The sequence below is a fragment of the Nycticebus coucang genome, chromosome X (genome assembly GCF_027406575.1).
Source record: "Nycticebus coucang isolate mNycCou1 chromosome X, mNycCou1.pri, whole genome shotgun sequence".
Classification (NCBI taxonomy): Eukaryota; Metazoa; Chordata; class Mammalia; order Primates; family Lorisidae; genus Nycticebus; species Nycticebus coucang.
This window is the reverse complement of record NC_069804.1, coordinates 180,314,826-180,338,898: the sequence shown is the minus strand read 5'-3', so window position 1 is coordinate 180,338,898 and position 24,073 is coordinate 180,314,826. Positions and strand designations below refer to the sequence as shown.

Genomic DNA, 24,073 nt, shown 5'->3' with positions numbered 1-24,073 from the left:
GTAGTTGGTAGAGTCCAAAGCAGAATGGGGGGAGGGGGGAGAAGGGTGATACCAACCAAGACTAGGATAAACAATCACCCCTTAGGAGTACTTGGTAAAGTCCAAGGCAGAAGCAAGGAAGGATGATACCAAATGAGACTAAACCACCCACCCATTAGAAGTTGTTGGTAGAGTCCAAGGCAGAAGAGGGGTGGGAATGAAGGGTGATACAAACTGAGGCTAGGACAACCCATTACTCATTTAGAGTTGTTGGTAGTCCAAGGTAGAAGTGGGGGAAGAAGTGCGATACCACCTGAAAGCAGGCCAATCACCCATTAGGTGTAGTTGGTACTGTCGAAGGCATAAGTGGTGTGGGGGTAAGGAGAATGAAATGAACTGAGACTAAACTACACACCCATTAGGAGTACCTAGTTGAGTCCAAGGCAGAAGGTAGAGGGAAAGAAGGGTGAGACCAACTGAGAATAGAAGCACAAATCACCCATTAGGAGTAGTAGGTAGAGTTCAAGGTAGTAGAGAGGGATGGGGAAGAAAGGGGACACCAATTCAGACTAGGACAAACAATCACCCATCAGGAGTAGTTGGTGGAGTCCAAGGCAGAAGCGAAGAAGGGTGATAACCAACTGAGACTGAATCACTTACCCATTAGGAGTAGGTGGTAAAGTCCAAGGAAGAAGGGGGGAACGAAGGGTAATACCAACTAAGACTAGGACAACTAATCACCCATTAGGAGTAGTTGGTACAGTCCACGGCAGAAGTGGGAGGAAGAAGGGTGATACCACCTAAGAGTAGGCCAACCTATCGCCCATTAGGAGTAGCTGGTACTGTCCAAGGCAGAAGTGGGCAGGGCAATGGAGGATGAAATGAACTAAGACTAAACTAATCACCCATTAGGAGAAGCTGGTTGAGTCCAAGGCAGAAGGGGATGGGACAGAAGGGGGATACCAAGTGAGAATAGGACAACCAATCACTCATTTGGACTAGTAGGTAGAGTTCAAGGCAGTAGCATAGGTAAGAAAGAGGATAGCAATTGAAACTAGGAGAAACAATCACCCATTAGGAATAGTTGGTAGTCCAAGGCAGAAGGTGGGGGAAACGAAGGGTGATACCAACTGAAACTGGGACAAGACAACCAAACACCCATTAGGAGTAGTTGGTACAGTACAGGACTGAAGCAGAAGGTAGAGGGGTGATGCCACTTGAGATTGGGACAACAAATCACCCATTAGGAGTAGTTGGTAGAGTCCAAGGAAGAAGCAAGGTGGAGGAAGAAGAGTGAAACCCGTTGAGACCAAACCAATCATTCATTGGGAGTAGCTGGTAGTGTCCAATGCAGAAGGTGGGGGTGCGGGGGGAAGAAGGGTGATACAAACTGAGAGTAGATCAACCAATAACCCATTTAAAGTAGTTGGTAGAGTCCAAGACAGAGGCAGGGTGGGGTAGGGAAAGAAGTGTGATACCAACTGAGACTAAACTAATCACTCATTAGGAGTAGTTCATAGAGTCCAAGGCAGAAGGTGGGGTGGAAGGGTCATACCAACTGTTGTGTGACCAGAGATGTGAACGAACAGCAGCTTTGCCATGGGTGTAAACTCGCTCCTATAATTATTAAGTCAAGAAACAGACTATACACCGTGGGATGGCATATAGTGAAAATCTTTATTCCAAATTTTGGTTTTATACTCTTCCAGTCACATACACACTTAATATATTATCTATTAGTTTCATCATCATCTTATCTTCTTTTTTACATAGCTGAAATTTAACTTGAAAGGAAATATTTATCATATCAATGCAATCACCTGTGTAGTAAATCTCTTCTTCTAAACAGTGACTAATTTCTGAGCAGGTCACAAAGACAAAAGTAGCCACAGGGGAATTGACTATCACTCAGCATTCACTCAGTTTACTCAGTATGAAGTAATGAGTGTGTCCTTCCTTCAGGGCAGAATACCTATAGACCTCTGACAATATGATAACATATGTCAACCCTCTGGCCCGTATCTCTGAGGAAGGGTGGCATGCCCTTGGATCTCAGGCTTCACGGGGTGTACAGCTTCAGAGAAAAGGCCTAAGGAATTTACAACTCCAAAAAAGCCTAACTCTGCGAGTAACCCAGGGGGGTCTAGGTCTCTTAAGCCTCTGGAAGAAAAGCAAGTCATTTTAACTCACACTGAATTTACATTGTGTGCTTGATGTAGGATATGTTTATTTCTAAATATTATCCTACACCAACTGAGACTAGGACAACCAATCACACATTAGGAGTACTCGGTAGTGTCCAAGGCAATAGCGAGGGGTGGGGGAAGAATGATGAACTCAACTGAGACAAAACCAGTCACCCATTAGGAGTAGCTGGTAGAGTCTAAGGCTGAAGGGGGGCGTGGGGTGGGGTGTGGAAAGAAGGGTGATACCAAAGGAGAGAAAAATCAATCACCCATTAGGAGCAGTTTTTAGAGTCCATGGCAGTAGGGGATGGGGAGTGTGATACCAACTGAGACTAGGACAACAAATCACACAATAGTAGTAGTTGGTAGAGTCAACAGCAGAGGATGGGCATGGAGAAGGGTGATACCAACTGAGACTAGGACAACTAATCACCCATTAGGAGTAGTAGGTAGAGTGCAAGGCAGTAGTGGGTGGGGGGCAAGAAAGGGGATACCCATTGAGACTAAGACAAACAATCACCTGTTAGGAGTAGTTGGTGGAATCCAAGGCAGAAGGGGGGAACAAAGTATGATACCAACTGAGACTAGGACAACCAATCACCCATTAGGTGTAGATGGTACAGCCCACAGCAGAAGCTGGAGGAAGAAGAGTGATACCACCTGAGAGTAGGCCAACCAATCACCCATTAGGAGTAGTTGGTACTGTCCAAGGCAGAAGTGGGTGGGGCAATAGAGGGTGAAATGAACTGACACTAAACTAATCACCCATTAGGAGCAGCTGGTTTAGTCCAAGGCAGAAGCAGGGAAAGACAGTAGGGGGTCATCAACTGAGAATAGGACAACCAATCACCCATTAGGAGTAGTGGGTAGTGGGCAGCACCTGTGGCTAAGTGAATAGGGTGCTGGTCCCATATATCAAGGGTGGTGGGTTCAAACCTGGCCCCAGCCAAACTGCAATAACAAAATAGCTGGGCATTGTGGCAGATGTCTGTAGTCCCAACTACTTGGGAGGCTGAGGCAAGAGAATAGCCTAAGCCCAAGAGATGAAGGCTGCTGTGAGCTGTGATGCCACAGCAGTCTACCAAGGGTGACAAAGTGAGACTGTCTTGGGGGGGGGGAAGAAAAAAGGAGTAGTAGATAGAGTTCAAGGCAGTAGCTTGGGGTAGTAAGGGGATATCAATTGAGACTAAGAGAAACAATCACCCATTAGAAGTAGTTGGTAGAGTCCAAGGCAGAAGGTGGGGGAAATGAAGGGTGATACCAACTGAGACTAGGACAACCAGTCACCCATTAGGAGTACTTGGTAGAGTCCAAGGAAGAAGCAGGTGAGGGGGAGGAGGAGAGTGAAACCCACTGAGACTAAACCAATCACCCATTAGGAGTAGCTGGTAGTGTTCAAGGCAGAAGGGATAGAGGGAGGAAGGGTGATACCAACTGAGAGTAGATCAATCAACCATTAAATGTAGTTTGTAGAGTCCAAGGCAGAGGCGGTGGGGGGTGGGGGGGAAGAAGGGTGATACCAACTGAGACTAAACCAATCACCCATTAGGAGTAGTTGGTAGAGTCCAAGGCAGTAGCAGGTGGGGGTACGAAAGGGGATCTCAACTGGGACTAGAACAAACAATCACCCATTAATAGTAGAGTCCAAGGGAGAAGTGGGGGGAGAAGGATGACAGCAACTGAGACTAGGATAACCAACCACCCATTAGGAGAAGTTGGTAGAGTCCACAGCAGAAGGGGAGGTGGGGGAAGAAGGATGATACCAATTGAAACTAAACCAATCACCCATTAGGAGCAGGTTTTAGAGTCCAAGGCAGAAGGTGGGAGGAAGTGTGATACCAACTGAGACTAGGTCAACCAATCACCCATTATGAGTAGCTGGTAGAGTCCAAGGCAGTAGTGGTGGTGGGGGGTAAGAAAGGGGATACCAAGTGAGAGTATGACAAAAAATCATCCATTAGGAGTACTTGGTAGATTCCAAGGCAGTAGTGGGAGGTGGGTCAGAGGGAGAGGAAGGGATACCTGTTGAGATTAGGACACCAAATCACCCATTAGGAGTAGTTGGTAGAGTCCAAGTTGGGGGGTAAAGAAGATGGATACCAACTGACACTAGGACAACCAATCACCCATTAAGTTTAGTTGGTACAGTCCAAGGCAGAAGCGGGGATTTGGGGGAGGGAATGGTGATGCTACATGAGACTAGGACAACCAATCACATATTAGAAATATTTGGTATAGTCCAAAGCAGAAGCAGGCAGGGATGAGGAAAAGAGGAGTGAAACCCACTGAGACTAAACCAATCACCCATTAGGAGTAGCTTGTAGTGTCCCAGGCAGAAGTGGAGGCGGGGGGGTGGGGAGAAGGGTGATACCAATTAAGACTATGACAAGCAATCACCCTTTAGGAATAGTTGGTAGAGTCCAAGGCAGAGGTGGGGTGGGGAAAGAAGGGTGGTAGCATCTGAGCCTACAACAACCAAACACCCATTAATAGTAGTTGGTAGAGTCCAAGATGGGGGAGGGGGAGGGAGGTGGAAGAAAGGGGATACCAATTGAGACTAGGACAAAGAATCACCCATTAGGATTAGTTGGTAGAGTCCAAGGCAGAAATGAATAAGGGTGATACCAGCTGAAACTAAACCACTAACCCATTAGGAGTAGTTGGTACAACCAAGGCAGAAGGGGTGGGGAAGGAAGTGTGATATGAAGTGAGACTAGGACAACCAGTCACCCATTAAGAGTAGTTAGCATAGTCCAGGGCAGGAGCGGGGATGGGGAAGAAGGGTTATACCACCTGAGACTAGGACAACCAATCAACCGTTAGGAGTAGTTGGTAGAGCCTGAGACAGAAGCAGACAGGTGGGAAAGAAGGTTGAATCCAACTGAGACTAAACCAATCACCCATTAGGAGTAGTTGGTAGAGTCCAAGGCAGAAGTGTGGGGAAAGAAGGTTGATACCAACTGAGACTAGGACAACCAATCATCCATTAATAGTAGTTGGTAGATGAGCCCAGGAGTTGGAGGTTGCTGTGAACTGTGATGCCACAGCACTCCATCCAGGGTGACAGCTTGAGGTTCTGCCTCAAAAAAAAAAAAAAAAAAAAAAAAAGTACACCAAATAGTAGTTGGTAGAGTTCAAGGCAGAAGCAGGGAGAAGAATGGTGATACCAATTGAGACTAGGACAACCAATTACCCATTAGGGGTAGAAGGGTGATACAAACTGAGACTAAACCAATCACCCATTAGGAGTAGTTGGTAGAGTCCAAAGCAGTAGCGGGTGGGGGGAAGAAGGGGAATCCCAATTGAGTTTAAATCTAAAATTTCTTTGCTTAGCTTCTTTTTGGAGGATCTATCCAGGACTGCTAAAGGGGTGTTAAAATCTCCAACTACTATGGAACTGGAGGAAATTGAGTTGCTCATGTCTGTTAAAGTTTCTCTTATAAATTGAGGTGCGTTGTGGTTGGGTGCATAAATATTAATAATTGAGATCTCATCATATTGAGTATTACCTTTAACAAATATGAAGTGTCCAACCTTAATTATTTTGGTTGGTTTAAAGCCTATTGCGTCTGCGAACAGGATTGCAACGCCTCCTTTTTTCTGCTTTCCATTTGCCTGGAATATAGATGACCATCCCTTCACCTTGAGTCTATATCTGTCTTTTAATGTAAGGTGCGATTCTTGGATGCAGCAGATATCTGGCTTGAGTTTTTGTATCCAGTCTGCCACCCTATGCCTCTTTAGAGGACAATTTAAACCATTCACATTAATTGAGAGTATTGATAAGCCTTTCGAGAGACCAGTGGACATTTTTAATCCTTTTGCGACTGTGGAAGTTGGAATTTGATCAAAAAATTTTGGGGTGGGTTTACTTTTGTGGTGGAGAATTACGCTGGTCTTTATGGAGGATAGGTCTAAGAATGTCCTGGAGAGCTGGTTTAGTTGTGGCAAATTTCTTCAACATGTGAATGTCGTTGAAGTATTTAATTTCTCCGTCATAAATGAAGCTCAGTTTAGCTGGGTACAGGATCCTGGGTTGAAAGTTATTTTGTTTTAGGAGATTAAAAGTCGATGACCATCCTCTTCTAGCTTGAAAGGTTTCAGCAGAGAGATCTGCAGTTATTCTGATATTCTTCCCCTTGTAGGTAATGGTTTTCTTTTGTCTGGCAGCTTTCAGAATTTTCTCCTTCATATTAACTTTAGTGAAATTGATTATGATGTGTCTGGGGGATGTCTTATTTGGGTTGAGTCATGCTGGAGTTCTGAAACTGTCTGCTATCTAAATTTCGGAATCTCTTGGCATGTCTGGAAAGTTCTCCTTCACAATCTCATGGAGAAGAGACTCTGTGCCTTGTGAAGCCACTTCGTCACTTCGGGGATCCCTATAAGACAAATATTGGTCTGTTTTTGCTCTCCATTTCTCTTCTTCTTTGAGGGTTTGGGAGCGTTCGAAAGCTTTGTCTTCAATGTCAGAAATCCTTTCTTCTGCTTGCTCCATTCTGTTACTGAGGGATTCTACTGTGTTTCTCAGATCTTTGAGGGATGCAACTTCTTGTCTCAATGTGTCGAAATCTTTGGTCATTTGGTCTTTGAATCCGTTGAATTCTTGAGATAACTTTTGGAATTCTAATTTGATCTTATTTGCTATCCAGATCCTGAATTCAATTTCTGACATCTCAGCTATTTGTTTGGGCATGAGGTCTTGTGCTGTTTCTGCCCCATTGATCCTTGGGGGAGTTGATCTACTCTGGTTATTCATATTGCTAGGGTTTTTCTGTTGATTTTGCCTCATAATTGTTTTTCACCGTTGCCTCTGGCTATCCTCAGAGTTGGGGAGGTGTCTCTCCATGATTAGACCCCATTGGGATCACTCTATTATTGCTGGATCTTTGTAAGGAGTGACTCTGGGGATGCTCTAGCTAGGGAGTTCTGGTTGTGGAAGCAGCTCTGGTTTGTGACACACCCGGATCCAGCAACAGGGCTGGGGGTGGTGTGCATGGTTCTGGGAGTGCCAGGCACCCAGTGACTTTGGCACAGAGAGCCCAAGGCTCCAGCAGTCTCTGGCCAGGAGAAGAGCTCTGCGCAGAGGCAGGGAGGGCTCCAAAGGGCACGCAGCTACCAGAGTCCCTGTCCAGATGGACGGGCTAGTGTGGAAGCTGGGAGGACACAGGAGGGAGGACACAGGGTTGTGTGGCTTCCGCAGTTCCTGGTCAGGGAATGTGGAGGCCCGGTGGGTGCGGGTCACCGGTTGGGGGTCACTGCACAGCTCTTATGGAGGTCTAGGCGGTGCCAAGCCCAGGAGTTTGAGGTTGCTATGAGCTGTGACGTCACGGCACTCTACCCAGGGCAACAGCCCAAGGCTCCAGTGTGCCAAAACCGTCTCACTCTGCCCCTAAAGATTAAGGCTGTAAGGCAGCTCAGTCCCCGCTTTTAGGCTGCTCAGTCAGTAGGTTACTTTGACCCGCCCAATCCTTGCTCTGAGACCCTGAGGGCGGAGCTTACTGGGGCAGTTCTTTCACAATGGCTTCCTGCACCCAGCTCAGTGGCTCAGTCTGGGGCCCCAGACAATGCCCCAAATTCTCCATACTCCTGCTCAAGCTCTCCCCAAGGCAGTTCAACTGAGTGCCAAGTCCAAGAACACCGAAACAGTTCACAGGTAAGGCCTTTCCGGTTTGCAATCTCACTGCTGCTTGTACTTACAGTTGCCGGCGTGATTAGGTTGATCAAACACACGCAACCACTTGCCAGTTTTCCACTGTTTTTGTCCTCCTCTTGGGGTCCAGAAGTCCCTTGCTGGCTCCCTGTATCCTCAAAGGGATGATTATAGGCAGATCCCACTAGCCAGAGATGCCTGGATTCTTGTCTCCCCAGACTTGCTGTTCCCAGTTGCAGGGAAGCTGTTACTCGGCCACCATCTTTAATCCATAGTCCCCAATTGAGACTAGGACAAACAATCACCCATTAATAGTAGTTAGTAGAGTCCAAGAAAGAAGCGGGATGGGGTGTGAGAAGGGTGATAGGAATTAAGACTAGGACAACCAGCCACCCATTAGGAGCAGTTGGTAGAGTCCAAGGCAGAATAGAGGGTAAGACAGGTGATACTAATTGTGCCTAGGACAACCAATCACCCATTTGGAGTCCCTGGTAGAGTCCAGGGCAGACCTGGGGGAGGGAAGAAGAATGATAACAACTGAGACTTGGTCAACAAGTCACCCATTAGGAGTAGTTGGTAGAATCCACGGCAGAAGCGGGTGGGGGGGTGGAAGAAGGATCAAACCAAGGGAGACTAAACCAATCACCCAGTAGGAGTAGCTGGTAGAGTCCAAGGCAGAAGGTGGGGGAGAAGGCTAATACCAACTGAGACTAGGACAACCAATCACCCATTAGAAGTAGAGTCAAAGGCAGAGGCAGAGGAGAGAGGGGAGGAAGAGTGATGCCAACTAAGAGTAGCACAAAAAATCACCCATCAGGAATAGTTGGTAGAGTCTAAGGTAGTAGCAGTGGGGAAGAACAGGGATACCAATTGAGATTGCACAAAAAGTTACCCATTTGGATTGGCTGGTAGAGTCCAAGGCAGAAGCGAAGAAGGGTAATACCAACTGAGACTAAACCACTCACCCATTATGAGTAGTTGGTAGAGTCAGAGGCAGAACTGAGCATGCGGTGGGGGAAGACAAAGGGTGATAGCAACTTAGACTAGGACAACCAATCACTTATTAAGAGTTGTTGGTAGTCAGGCAGTGCCTGTGGCTCAGTGAGTAGAACACTGGCCAGATATACCAAGGCTGGTGGGTTAGAACCCGGCCCCAGCCAAACCGCAACAACAGTTTGCAACAAAAAAAATAGCCAAGTGTTGTGGCAGGCGCCTGTAGTCCCAGCTACTCAGGAGCCTGAGGGAAGAGAATCGCTTAAGCCCCAAGAGTTGGAGGTTGCTGTGAGCTATGACACCACAGCTCTACTGAGGGAGAAAAGGTGAGAATAAATAAATAAATAAATAAATAAATAGTTGTTGGTAGAGTCCAAGGCAGAAGTATGGGGAAGAAGTGTGATACCACCTGAGAGTAGGCCAACCAATCACCCATCAGGAGTAGTTGGTAGAGTCCAAGGCAGAAGTAGGGGTGGGGGGAAGAAGGGTGAACTGAACTGAGACTAATCACCCATTAGGAGTAGCTGGCTCTGTATAAGGCAGAAGGGGTGGGGACAGAAGGGGAATAGTAGCTGACAATAGGACAACCAATTACCCATTAGGAGTAGTTGGTACAGTCTACTGCAGGAGTGGGGGGAAGAAGGATGGTACTAGCTGGTAGTGTCCAAGGCAGAAGCCAGGGACAAGGGGGAAGAAGGGTGATACCAACTGAGAGTAGGAGAACCAATCAACTTTTAGAAGTAGTTGGTAGAGTCCAAGGCAGAAGGGGCAGAGGGGTGGGGGAAGAAGGGCATTACCAACTGAAACTAAACCAATCACCAGTTAGGAGTAGTTGGTAGAATCCAAGGCAGAAGGTTGGGTGGAAGAAATGGGATATCAATTGAGACTAGGAGAAACAATCACCCATTGGGATTAGTTTGTAGAGTCCCAAGGCAGAAGCAAAGAAGGGTGATACCCACTGAGACTAAACCAGTCACCCATTAGTAGTAGTTGGTTGAGTGCAGGGCAGAAGCTGGGGCCAAGAAGTGTGATACCAACTGAGACTAGGACAACTAGTCATCCATTAGGAGTAGTTGGTAGAGTGGGTGGTACCTGTGGCTCAAAGGAGTAGGGCGCCAGCCCCGTATACCAGAGGTGGCGGGTTCAAACCCAGCCCCAACCAAAAACTGCCAAAAAAAAAAAAAAAAAAGATTTGGGCTTGGTACCTGTAGCTCAAGCAGCTAAGGCACCAGCCACATACACCAGAGCTGGTGGGTTTGAATCCAGCCCGGGCTGCCAAACAACAACGACAACTACAACCAAAAAATAGCCGGGCGTTGTGGCGGGTGTCTGTAGTCCCAGCTACTTAGGAGGCTGAGGCAAGAAAATAACTTAAGCCTAGGAGCTAGAGGTTTCTGTTAGCTGTGATGCCACAGCACTCTACCCAGAAGTATAGCTTGAGGCTCTGTCTCAAAAAACAAACAAACAAACAAAAAGGAGTACTTGGTAGAGTCCAAGGCAGAAGTGGGTGGGCAGGTGGGGGCAGAAGATAAGTGATACCAACTGAGACTAAAGCAATCACTCATTAAGAGTAGTTGGCGGAGTCTAAGGCAGAAGGGGGGGGTAAAGAAGGTTGATAACAACTGACACTAGGATAACCAATCACCCATTAGGAGTAGTTGGTAGAGTGCCAGGCAGAAGCTGGGGGCAAGAAGGGTGATACCAACTGGGACTAGGACAACCAATCACCCATTAGGAGTAGTTGATAGATTTGAAGGCAGGAGCAGGGTTGAAGACAGGTGATATCAACTGAGACTAAAACCAATCACCCATTAAGAGTAGTTGGTAGAGTTCAGGGCAGAAGGGGGTGTAAAGAAGGTTGATAGCAACTGAGACTAGGACAACCAATCACCTATTAAGATTATTTAGTACTTTGCTCTGCGCCTGTGGCTCAAGCGGCTAAGGCGTCAGCCACATACATACACCTGAGCTGGCGGTTTCGAATCCAGCCTGGGCCTGCCAAACAACAATGACGGCTGCTATCAAAAATTAGCCCGGCATTGTGGCAGGTGCCTGTACTCCCAGCTACTTGGGAGGTGGAGGCAGGAGACTCAATTGAGCCCAGGAGTTGGAGGTTGCTGTGAGCTGTGATGCCAAAGCACTCTACCCATGGTGACAGCTTGAGGCTCTGTCTCAAAAAAAAAAAAAAATTCTTTAGTACAGTCCAAGGCAAAAGCAGTGGGGGTGGGGAGGTGGTGAGAAGGGTGATGCCCCCTGAGACTAGAAGACTCAATCAGGCCATTAGTAGTAGTTGGTAGAGTCCAAGGCAGAAGCAAGGGTGCGGGGGATAAATGGTGAAACCAACTGAGACTCAACCAATAACCCATTCAGTGTAGCTGGTAGAGTCCATGGCAGAAGTGGGGTGAAAGAAAGGTGATACTAGGACAACTGAGACTAGGACAACCAATCACCCATTAGGTGTGGTTGGTAGAGTCCAAGGCAGTAGTAAGAAGGGAGATACCAACTGAGTCTAAACCACTCACCCATTAGGATTAGTTAGTAAAGTCCAAGGCAGAGGCGAGTGGGGGTGGAGAAGGGTGATACCAATTGAGACTAGGATAACCAGTTACCCATTAGGGAGTAGTTGGTAGAGTCCAAAGCAGTAGGAAGAAGGGGGATACTAACTGAGTCTAAACCACTCACCCATTAGGAGTAGTTGGTAGAGTCCAAGGCAGAAGGGAGGGGAAGGGTGATACCAACTGAGACTAGGACAACCAATCACCCAGTAAGAGCAGTTGGTACAGTCCAAGGCAGAAGTGGGGAGAAGAAGGATTATACCAACTGAGACTAGGATAACCAGTTACCCATTAGGAGTAGTTGGTAGAGTCCAAGGCAGAAGTGGGGAGGGGCGCAGGGTGGAAGAAGGGTCATACCAACTGAGACTAAACCAATTACCCATTAAGAGTAGTTGGTAGAGTCCAAAGCAGAAGTGGGGGGAGAAGGGTGATACCAACTGAGACTAGGACAACCAGCCCAATACAGAGCACCATCTCCTAGGAGGTACAGTCTACCAGTCTGGCTTTTGAGCACATCAGAGACACCAGGAACAGTCTCCTCACACATTTTAAGGGATGGGATTGCTGATGGGGACTGTGACTTCTCGACTCATCCTGGCAGTTCAGAACACTGTGCCTGTCACCAGATGGGAGACTTCTGTGGGAAATAGAACCGTAACTTTTATATACTTTAAGAAAAGAGAGGATTTGGGGCCCTTTCACCTGTCTCCCCCCAACCCCATACTTGGCCAGGACCCTCTCTTCAGATTGGCTGAGCTGTCTTTGTGACAAATAAAGGGAACAGTGACTTAAGCAGCTGGTTGCCCTGATAGCGGGACTCTAGAATTTCATGGATGGCATATATTGGACGCCCGGACTCAGTCCAGAGCCATTTCTGACTCGCTACCATAGCGGTAACAGTCTTGGTTCGAAAATGCTCCTGACGCTGGCTTAGCCCCATGGCTAGTCAGAATATGGACGAGAAATTCGAAGGTATGCCAGCCCCAACAATTGGTGGAGAGCCAGAAAACTGGGTCCCACCCGACACTTCAACTGATCCCGAGGTGGAGTCAAAGGAGGACGTGGACAAGCACGGTGACGAAGACGTGGACAAGCACCGTGACCAAGATGCAGATAAACACGGCGATGAAGACGCGGAGAAGCATGGTGACGAAGACATAGACAAGCATGGTAACAAAGATGCGGACAAGCATGGTGATGAAGACTTGGACAAGCACAGTGACGAAGATGTGGGCAAGCTCAGTGACAAAGACACGGACAAGTGCCGTGATGAAGATGCCAACAAGCGCCGGGACAAAGATGCGGACAAGCAAGGTGATGAAGACATGGACAAGAACGGTGACGAAGATGCGAGCCAAAACCAAGGCAATCAAGATAACGTGGAGCCAGAAGACCAAAACGAAAATGTAGCTGATGTGCCAGACAACATTGACTTCTCGGGGCTCTCCTTCCCCAGAAAGCTTTGGGTGATAGTGGAGAACGACGTGTTCGAGTCTGTGAACTGGAGTGATCAAGGAGACACTGTGGTCATCCAGGAGGACCTTTTCCAGAGAGAGATTCTTCGCCGGAGAGGCGCAAAGAAGATATTTGAAACAGACAGCTTGAAGAGTTTTATTCGTCAACTTAACCTCTACGGGTTCAGGAAAATACGCCCCAACAACCCCTCGGTTCCATCTCAAGGAAAGAAGAAGATGATGGTAATGTAGAAAGTGTCTCTGTTACCCATTTTCTGTTACTCAGACATCTCTATAGGACACCAAGACAAATGACATAGTGCAGGAGTTTTGGTTCTGCAGATAACTTACGTTGTTATTAAAATATAACATTGATAACCTGCAGGTCTGAGAAAAGACTCAGGCCAGTTAATGTTATCTATCTATCCATCCATCCATCTATCTCACTATATATATATATGACCACGTTAAGCTGTGAATATTTTGTCTTTAGTGACCTCATGCCGTAGGTCATAATGACACCGCCAGCAACTTAACAACATTCTATTCTCCACTGTAAAACAAAACCAGTAGGACTCGGGGATAGGAGGGAAAAAATGAACATTCTATTCCACAATGGCTGAAATGTTTATTCTGTTTCAGATCTACCGCCACTCCAACTTTCAGCGAGATAAGCCTCAGCTCCTGGAGAAGATCCAGAAGAAAGGATACTTCCAAAAGACCACTCTGCAAGCACCTGGAGAACCAGCGATGAAGAAAAAGAAGCTGGTGGCTACAAGACATTCCCCTCGAATCCATCACAATGCTGCCAAGAAGGAAGTTAAGCAAAAGTCCCTTACAGGAGCCCCCAGTGTTCAGGGAACCAGCGGCACTCAGTCACACTTGCGCTCTCGAAACTCTTCCATGAGCAGCGCCATGAGATATCACCAGGGAAACCGCTCCACTTTTGAGCCAAATGGCCCAAGTGGGGAAGGTACCTCAAGCAGTGCTGCATCAGCACCACTGGCTACTGCCAGCATGGAAGGTGCAGGAGAAGTACTTGACAACCTTCATTTGTATCCAGATTATGGTTCCGTGATGTCTTTATATAACACCTGTTATTCCATCCTGCTGGCTGCCCTTTCGGTGATGTCTCCCAATGAGACCACGGAGAATGAGGAGCCAGAGAGCTCCTCAGATTGTTAAGTGTGCATTCTGTGAGCAGTTCAAGGACAATCCAAATCCAAATCCTTGAACTCTCAGGCCACTAATGATGGATAAATATTGTCATATTCTAACAATGAACCTACTATCGGTCTTGGTAAAGAAAAATAAAAAGCCTATATGAGCAAATAAACAATTTAAAAATGAGAATCTCGAGTCTGTGTTCTTTCTACACTTCTATAATATACAGATCTCCTCAGCACAAGCCAGGAGGTTGAAAATCCTGTCCAAGACAGGCTTTGGCCCCCATTGTCCTCTTTCCCACGGAGAAGCAGCATTATCTATCACACACTTAGCAAAGGATGCTGCCAGTGTTGAGGGCAAGCCCATGAAGGTCTGGTGCCCTAACACTTGCTCCTTGCTCAGAAGACAGAACAACCTTGGTCCTGATCTTGGCAGTATCACCTTACATTGTTCATGGGTCTCAAAAGAGGAAATTTTCTCCTCATGGGTTCCCTGTACTCCCAATGAAGTCAGGAAGCTTCTGGTCAGTGGCTCAGTGTCCCTAGCCCAGCATCCAGAGGCCCTCCAAGGAGACCCACCTGAAAGTCAGGTCACTCCATCAGCCAAAGGATGTGTGACCACTCCCTCCTGGTGCAGAAGAGAAGGGCCGGAAATCAATGCCTAGGGGGAAACCCCCATCATCCTCACCAATAAGAACCACTAGAAATTTAGCTAAGAAATCAGCAGCAAAAAAAAAGGAAAAAGCCTTGCTACAAATCAAATAACACTATCACTTTTCAAAGTTAACCTCACTCTACCATTTAGGATCTTTTGGATCCGAAGTAGCTGTGTGATGTGTGGGATGCACGTTTCCTGAACCAGCACACACGTTTACAACAGAGCAAGAGGTGCAGGAAAGGACAGACAGCTGCTATGAGGCTGGTGTCCTCTTCATCCTGGATGGTCAGTCCATTAAGGGCTGGTCACCCTCAGGCAAACATTCAGGGCTGGTGCCAGACTTGCCCCCAGTGTGACAACACAGTTATTCAAAGTCACAATAGGTGCTGCTCAGACATTTGATGAGTTGGGACTGGGACGAAAGGAGGGAAAAAATGTACAAGGGAGCCCCAAGTAATGGTTACCCACAACAAATTTATTGGTACAATCTGGAAATTATCAGGACCTACATAACAGAAACATGGAGAAGTTCCCTGGCAGCTTTTCCTTTTACACAAAGGTCCAAGTACCTGAGATTATGTCAACGACCCTAAGGGGCTTGTTACAAGGAAAGCCTAACCCCCATTCCCTTTGTCTGAGAGAAGGAGGAATCTGTCCATATGACTGACAGTGGATGGTGCTGTGCAATGCAGGGACAATTCAGAATTAGCAAGACGTGCACAGGTCTGCACCATGATGCTGAAATGATGGTGTCATGGTTGAGCTCTCAGAAGCCTGTACTCCTCATGCCCTAAAGGGATCAGGTGCTCTGGGATGTCTACCTGGAAGATATCCTTTCCTCCTTTCCTAGGTATGGGCTCCAGTAACCACCTGGGGTTTGAAATCACAGTCAGATACTTCTGCTTCAGGATGGTCAGCACGGCTTCATTTTCCAGTTCCACAACCGCATCCAGAGCTAAGTTTTCTAGGCACTGTGAAGTTTCCCCAATGTCAATGAGCCCTGTGCACAGAAACACATGAGATGTTTTCCCCTTCCACAGCCCAAGGCCTGCCTGTGTGACAACACAGTTATTCAAAGTCACAAGTGCTACAGGCTAAGATGCTATCACCAAAAAGCATGAAGCCAGTCCTTCATACTAAGCCCTGATAATGAGCCAAACTCTTCAGGGGATCCTAGGTGAGGCAGAGGGAGGGCTCCAAAAAGGAGAAGGAGAGGCCTTGTCCTCAAGGAAGCCACAGGAGTAATGTGCAGGTCCAAATCACACTGCTGAGGGCAGCACAGACAGGTTGGAAGGGCACCAGCCACTGTTGGAAACCTATAGGTGATGCCAAGGCTGGTTACCAGGTGGCAGGAGTTGACGTCTGTCCTCAAGCACCCAGGAGCTAGAGAACTTGCCCAGGATGCCATGAGCAGAGGACCTGGGGCAGGTGTGTGAAGCCTGGTGGGCAGCCTGACTTTCAAGGCCACCCGACTTGGTCAGCATGCCCTGCAGTCTTTCATGGTCTCTGCCATGCACACGGGCACACTCAGCCAAATGCCACATGCAGACGTGGACCTGACCCAGCCTTTCAGATCACACACAGGATCTGAGGCCTAGAGTGGAGAATGATTTACCACAGCTCCTGGAATATAGGCCTGCCGACCCCAGGCCAGAGCCCCTTGCTGCCCCTTAGGAGCCGTGTTGCTGAAGGAAACCACAGTGAACACACCAACCAGTTCACATGGAAACGGAGGCCACAAAACTCCCTAGCAGCATGCTATGTGGTTGCTCTTGGAAACGTCTGTACAACATTTGCGATGTCGCCACTTACCAGCTACCACTCCGCGACCGAACTTTTCCCCTTCCCAAAGCAGGGCCTGAATCTGGGCAGGAGTCATCCCGAGCCTCTCCACCAGCAGGTCCCTCCAGGCATCGTCTTCCCAGTCCCTGTGGGCAATGTGGATTGCGATGGTACGGTTCTGGTGGGTGCTTAGCAGGGGACGTCAGCACGTCTCCAGAGTCTTGACTCCATTTAAGACAAAGCCAGCATAAGGCTGCTGGAAGGAGAGGCAGCCAAACTTCATCTTCCACAAGCTCCTGGGGCCTACAGAAACACAGAGGCATGCCACATACCAGCCCTCCGAGCTGCCAGGGAGCGGGCCTGCCCTTCGGCCATGGCTCCCAGGTGTGCTGAACATCGCTGACCTCCGCAGTCCGCTGCTTCTATCTCCACGCAGTCACTGGTGTCCCACGCCACAGTAGGCCCAATGGAAGGGGTTGGGTTCAGAGGACTCAGGTCCATCCCTGACATCTTTTGGGAGTTCACCAAGTAGGGTGGGGACAGCTAGAGAAAGGCACAGGAAGGACAGTTTTTTGTTACTGCTTAAATAGAGGTCCCTCACCCCTAGGGTAACACAAAAGGAGAGGAGAGTTGTGGCTGGCCTCAGCTGGCTCTCCATGCAGAGGGAAGATGGGGGCCTGGGCTCTGCCTCTTTTCCTTCCCCTCACCCCATCCCCATTGCTCCCTGGCCCTGGTACCCAAAGGCACTGCAGGCCCCCATCTTCCCAGCTCCTGCCCCAGGGCTGCTGACCCCTAATCCTTGGTATCCAACTTCAGCTCACCTCTCAGCATTCCCTGTGACGTCAGATGGCTTCTCTCAGGCGTGTCCCTCTCCTCAATCCCTTTCTCCCACCACTTCTCTCCAGGGTCAGCGGATGTCCCTGATCTGTTCTAAGCCAAAAGAAAGGACAAGGAGAATTGTAACAACTGGCCCCAGGGCACACGCACCTCCTATGTGCCAGGCCCAGGGACAGGCTTCAGCCAGAGGTCCTCAAATTTAATCCTCAAGTAACCCATCAGGGGCAGTGTCGCTATGAGGCCAGCTCCACGGCTGAGGAGGCGGCACTGAGCAGCTACAGCCCACGGTTACAGTGGCCCTGACCTCACGCGCCCCCACCCTGGTCCTGGCCTCCTTTGTGTGGACGTCTGGAGAGGTTCCCCTCCTCCCAGCTGGAAGACAGCACTGTGCTGTGAAGGAGCATGGGCCCTAGGCCTGGAGAGCCACGGGCTTGAAGCCGGAACCTCGGCCCAGTCATGGGATCTCTGGAAGCCTCAGTTTCCCTGAGGCTGTGAACGGACAGACACAAGGCATTGAAGGCACCCAGCCTAGCACCTGGCACCTAACAGAGCAGTCACAGAGGCGATTCCTCTCACTGTCGACTTCACAGTCATTACTTGGCCTGGAGTCCCATCCCCTGGCTCCATACTCCACTCATGAGCAGCCCCCTCACTCCAGCAAGTGTCCCCTGCCCTTCAGGTACAGACAGTCAGCCTCAAGTACCTCCCTTGATTATACGAAAGCATGCTCACCCCCATAAGACCAGGCCCTGTCAGGAGTAGAGCTGCCAGTATTCACTCCTCTCCAGACTCACACTCCTACCTGCTGGGCACACCTTCTGCCCTCCTCCCACTTCTCGGGTGAGCAGTCCCCCACTGTGCTCTGGACCCTGTCCCCGCCCCCCAGTTCACTGCAGGCCCTAGGTGCTGCCACTGTCTGCGCTAGCTCAGCATCACACTTCCCCTCCCCTACCAGATGACTGCCTTCAGAGGACGGGATTGAAAGGGACCAGATTCGGGTCAGTGTTGGAGATAGTGCCACTCAGACAAAGCCCTTCCTCTGAGCTCTGCCTCCCTGCTCTTAACCCTGCGCAGGAGAAACATCAGGAGAGCAGTCTGCACTCAGTCTCTCTGAACATTCTGCACCATTGCCCCACTTCCTCCCTTTGCCTCCCATCACCTCCACTCCACTAACAAGCTTGTCTCCACGGGTACCAATTGCCAGACTTGTGCCAGCTCTGTATCCATCTTACTCAACACTCTTTCCCTTCTTCTCAGCTGCCACATGGCTCAGTGGCCTGCTCTGCCTCCCCCGGCACAGGCCATGACCCTTCAGTCTCAGGCTTGCACGGCCAGGCTGACAGTCTCAGGACTCCCACCACTGCCACACCTAGTCCACCTCCCTTCCACCTCTCTAATGGCACTGCCATCTCCTCCCTTCTCCTGACCCTGAAGTAGCGGCTCTCTGCCCTCCCTCTCTTTCCCACAACCACCAGTCACATCCTGCAGCACTATCTCCATCCTTGATCCCAAATCTAATCACTTTTAATCATCTCCATGGCCATAATCCCATTCAGAGCCCCTAATACCTCGCTGTCTCCCCTCGCATCCCAATCAGCCCCCTCCTTCAGGTGCCTGCTCTATATACTGCATGTCCACACTGCCATCAGGGCGACCTCAGTACAGGGGCCAGCAGATCATGTCACCCATCTGCTGAAAATTTCCAAGGGCCCACTGCCCAACCTGGAATACAGTCCCTCCTTCCCACTATTAAGGTCCCTTGTGATCTGGCTTCCTGCCACCTGTTCTCCTCTGCCTGTTATTTCATCCCCCTGCAGTCACACAGGCCTGCCTTCCATTCAGGAACATGCCAAGCTCGTTCTTACCTCAGGGACTTTGTAGGCTATTATGAGTTATGTTGTGTCCCCTTAAAATCCATGTGTGGAAGTCCTAATCCCTAGCACCTCAGAATAGTGACCTATGACAAAGATAGAGTCTTTACAGAGGGAACTGAGTAAAAATGAAGTCATAAATGTGGTCTCACCTCCGAAGTCACTGGTGTCCTTGTAAAAAGAGGGTATTTAGAGACAGCGATGCACACATGGAGAGAACCACGAGAAGATGGAGGCAGAGGTCAGGGTGATGCATCTACAAGCCAAGTAATGCCAACGATTGCCAGCCACCCATGACAGCTAGGAGAGAGGGACAGAATGGATTCTCACTCATGGCACACAGAACAAACCAGCCAACCCTGCTTGATTTTAGACTTCCAGCCTTCAGAACTGGGGAGACAACCGGTATCTGTTGTGTAAGCCACCCTGTCTGTCTTTTATTATGGCCACCTAGGCAAACACACACATACATGTAAGATGTTCCCTACACGTCTCTATGGGGTGAGGCCCAGATTTTCCACTCAATAGCACACCAAGCACATTCTCCCTGTCTGTACATCTTTACCTACCTTAGTTTTTACTGCCTGCTGGCATCCCACTGCTGGTTACCCCATAATTTACCTAAACATCCCTCTACTGGTGGAGAGTGACAAGCTGCTTCCAATTTTCTGCTACTAGAAACTATATCACCCCTAACCCTCACTGTCTGAAGCCTTGCCGAAGAGAATTCCTGGGTCACATGTCAAGCATGTCTGAGGTGCTGGGACTGCCAGTAAGTGTCCTTCCACAAAGACCCACCTGTGCACACTCTACACCACCCATCCTGCTGAGGGGTGACAAAGTTGCCCTTTTCCTTGGATTTGGATTACTTATGAGGGACAATGACTGTCCCCCATGGGGCCTGGCCATTCCTCTTTCTTCTACTGGGGTATGTGACTAGAAGGAAGGTTTGCCTAGTTTCCACCACTCAGTTACTTAGCCAGTCCTTTCTCATCAATACTATATAATCACCGCAATCAAACGCGAACCATGAGGGTGGAATCCCTGGTGAGAACTGAAGTAACTGTAGCAGCAAGAAAGGGTTCAAGTACCTGCTTTGTGGTCTGAGGAGAAAACGGTCTTCCTCTTGCCTCAGTGTCTTTACCTGCACAATGACAAGGGCCACATGGAGAAAGGTCATTAAACACAAGTCAGCGACAGTGGCTCAGGGTACTAGGAAGGTCTTCTACTCAACAGGCTTTGGAGGGTTTGAGGGGCCTAAATCCCATTCCTCTGGATCCACTTCTGAGCACGCTGGGCGCTGTGTCCGGGCCACAGAGCTGTGCACCACCCAGCCTCAGGTCTTGGCGAGTTCCCAGCTTAAGGTACAAGCCAGAGTCAGGGAGGACTGGGCCAAGATGAGGCCTCTGCATATGAAGAACACTTGCTTTCCGACAGACAGCCACATGCTTAGAAGGGACAGGGGCTCGACGCTAGTGGGAGGAAGGGACAGGAAGGGTGCCCCCAGTCTCACAGCCCAGAGGTACTGTCTGCAACAGGCCGAGCCCACAGACGCCTGTATGGCAGGTCCTAACTCCCTCGGTCTCGCGGGAGTCCGGGGCCAACTGCAGCCTTTGGCTATGGGCCAGTAAAGTCCCTTGCAGCCAAATGCAGTCTTTGGCCATAGGGCAGTAAACCCCTCGTGGCCAACTGCAATCTTTGGCCACGGGGCAGTAAATCCCTCCACCTCTCCCTGGCTCAGCGAGGTCACCGGCGCAAGGATGACAGGCCCCCATATTCAGACGAGGAGATGCCATGGGTAGACCATATCCAGTTTGAAGCTGCCATGGCCACCTGGAGCAAACAGGTACCAGTCACAGGTGTTCCAAGGCGTTAACTGTGTCGCGTTCGTACAGCCCCCGGCGCCCCTTTTATGCGTAACGCATGCAGGTACGTACTCACGCACGTCCGTACCCCCGCGGACGCACGTACGCACGCAGCCATGCAATTAGATAGCTGTGACATCCAGGCACCTGCAGACACGCACTTACATAAACACATACGTATACACGAGCTGGCCACTAGGAGACGCTGTTTCACTCAAGGGGCCCTCACGCGCACTGGCCAAAGACGCTGCTCTGCCCAGAGTGGAAACCAGAAGGAGGAAAAGAGACAGGAGAGAGGAAGAGGAAGGAGAAGGGGCAGTGGCTGCTGGGTTGTGACACAGGGAGTGGGCTGAAAGTGCCGGGGGAGCGTTTGGGGGCGGGACCGCGACAGGAGCAGGGCGTGGCCCGGGAGGGACCAATGCATAACCATTGGTGTTGAGAGGGAGCCGCGGAGCGCTAGGGGAGGGGTGAGGCGGGGCCAAAACACCATGGGGGAGGGGTTGGGGCAGGTGTGGGAGGAGAAAGGGGAGGAGCAGGGCGGGGCCGGGGTGAGTCTAGGGATGGGGAGCCTCCGTGGAGAAGGGCTGGCTTAGGGGAGGTGTGGAGGAGGAGCTAGTGCTCCACAGTGGGAAAGAAGTGGGAAAGGAGGGGCTGGGCTGCTTCTAGGGCAGAGGGGTGGGAAGTACTGGATGGAGCTCCTTGAGGTGGGGGTGGTGATGCGGGAGGAGCAAAGCTGGGCTGTGGGAAGGAGCTGGGGTAGGAGCTCCTGTAGACTTTGGTGGCTTGAGGAGCGGTGGGCAGAGCTGCAGGGTGCGGAGATGTAAGAGGATGAGGGCGGAACTGGGAGGAGGAAAGACGCTAGAGGCGGATTTGGAGCAGGAGCTAGCTTTGGGAGGAAACGAGTCAGAGCTACAGTAAGAACCAGGCTGAGCTGATGGGGAAGGAGGTAGAAACGTGGGAGGAGGAGAGCGGAAATGTGGAAGGTGGGGGCCATAAGTGGGAAGAGGGGCTGCGGAAAGAGGGGCGTGGTGCTTGTGGAACAGTGCACAGGTGGAGGAGGGAGCTTTGGCGCTTCATGCTAAGGCATGAGTGAAAGTGGCAACGCCAGGACCTTCAGCTACTCAGCCCGACCCAATGTCTACCCCCAAGGGCACCCCACAGAGCACTCCAGAGGGCGTGGAAGCTGCTAGAAGGGCAGGAACACTTTTCTGGAGTCCAGGGAGCTCTAGGCTGAGTCTTGACCACAGGGCTAATTCTCCACCCCCAGGCCAGCCTGGCTCTGTCCCAGCAGGAATGATTTTTTTTTTTTTTTGAGACAGAGCCTCAAGCTGTCCACCCTGGGTAGGGTGTCTTGGCATCACAGCTCACAGCAACCTCCAACTCCTGGGCTTAAGCGATTCTCTTGTCTCAGCCTCCCAAGTAGGTGGACTCCAGGCACCTGCCACAACGCCCAGCTATTTTTTGGTAGTAGTTCCCAGTCAGCTCTGGTGTATGTGGCTGGCTACAGGTGTCGAGCCCGGAGGGATAATCCTTTTAAGGCCTTCCTTGCAATTGAGGAGAAAAATCACCACTCTGTATGTTCTGCTGCCCTTCAGACCTAAGTAGCTAAAAAAAACCCAATCCGAGTTCCAGTCAAACCTTTTGCAGTTAAGGGTCTCATCCTTCCCTCAGTGATGCCCTGGTTTGCTTCTCTGTTCCTTCCTTTCCCTCATTCTCCATGGAGCCTCAAGCTAGGCAGAGTAAGTTAGATAAATGTGAAGAGGAAGGAACTACAGACTGTGGGCAAGGGGCTGGGGAAGGCTTCACAGAGGAGGTGGTGTGGAGCTGGGTCTTCAAATCAAACGCATTTTCTAAGGTGGGAAATGGGGTCAGGGCAGCCTGAGTCAGAGAACTGAAGGAAGGTACTAGGCTGGAGCAGACCGAGTTTTTGAGTAAGTTCATGGGGGAATGAGGCAGGAAACTAGATTGGGCCCAACTCATGAAGGCCTCCCAAAGGTGTCTGGGCTGCACTCTGGCTGCAGTGGGTCAGTATCCTTACGTGGGTTTCACCGTGAGCATTTTTAAAGGTGGCCTGTTGTTTCTCTTCCCAAGAAGAGTTCATTATTCCCTCATTTGATCAGTCATCCAACAAACCTTTTCATGCTTCTGATAGACCAGGAGTGTGTGTGGACAACATGATGCAATTCTGTGTGGCTCAGCAGCAGCCTTCCACAGACGAATGCTTGGTCCCAGCAGTGTGCTCCTGTCCTTGATGATCTGAACATATAGTGTCGGAGACTGAGCACCATGCTTATAGGAATGGTCACTGGTTCTTGAGGGAGGCTCTGGGAACGGGACAATCTCCTGTCTGGCATGGAGATGGTTTTGCAGCCTGGAGACAAGCCTCAAGCAACTTAGTGCTCCAACGAGACAAGATTGGACACTCATTAGTAAGCAGTTGTTAGATTTGGAACATTTGTGGTGCATCCGTGTGGGAGTCGAGCCCGTGGGGAAAGAGCACTTAGCGATCATTAAGCAAGGAGTCCTTATGTGTGGGGATCCCCACACCTGTTGTGTATTGTTTCAGTTAAAGGCCACGGCAGAGGTTACTGGAGGCTCTTCTGCACCTATGGGGAGCCTCACCTCTTGCAAACTTGTACTTTCAATCCGTGTACTGGCTGTTTCCTGCCCGTGGTGTCAGCGTGACATATCAGCACCGACAATGTAGGTCTTTTCCTTTGAGTAACCTCAAGGCTGCCTCATTCTCTTGGCTTGTGGGGAGGTTTCCAATTCTTGTTACTGACTTTAGAAGAATGTTGAGAAGTCATTAGGTCTTTAGGTTCTGAGGAAAGATCCTTCACACTCCTACCAGAAAGGTGATTTGTAGCAGGGGACACCCTAAAATGCCAGGCCTCAGCAGAGTGGCTGCTGCTGGTGACCCAGAGAAAGAAAGTGCATTAAGCTTGTGTGCGAGGCACTCCCAGAAGGCCTCCGCTGCAGCAGCATTTAGGGCCAGGGGAGTGGGGTTTGGTATTTCCGGCCCTTCCCCCACTGCCTCTAGACATGCTGCCTTTGAAGGAGGAAGAGGATGAGGG

At 49.8% G+C, this 24,073-nt stretch overlaps 1 pseudogene; it reads right to left on the bottom strand.

Moving 5' to 3' along the window:
• Window positions 1-15,170: 15,170 nt before the first annotated feature.
• On the bottom strand, window positions 15,171-20,388 carry LOC128577739 (protein EOLA1-like; annotated as a pseudogene).
• Window positions 20,389-24,073: the final 3,685 nt, after the last annotated feature.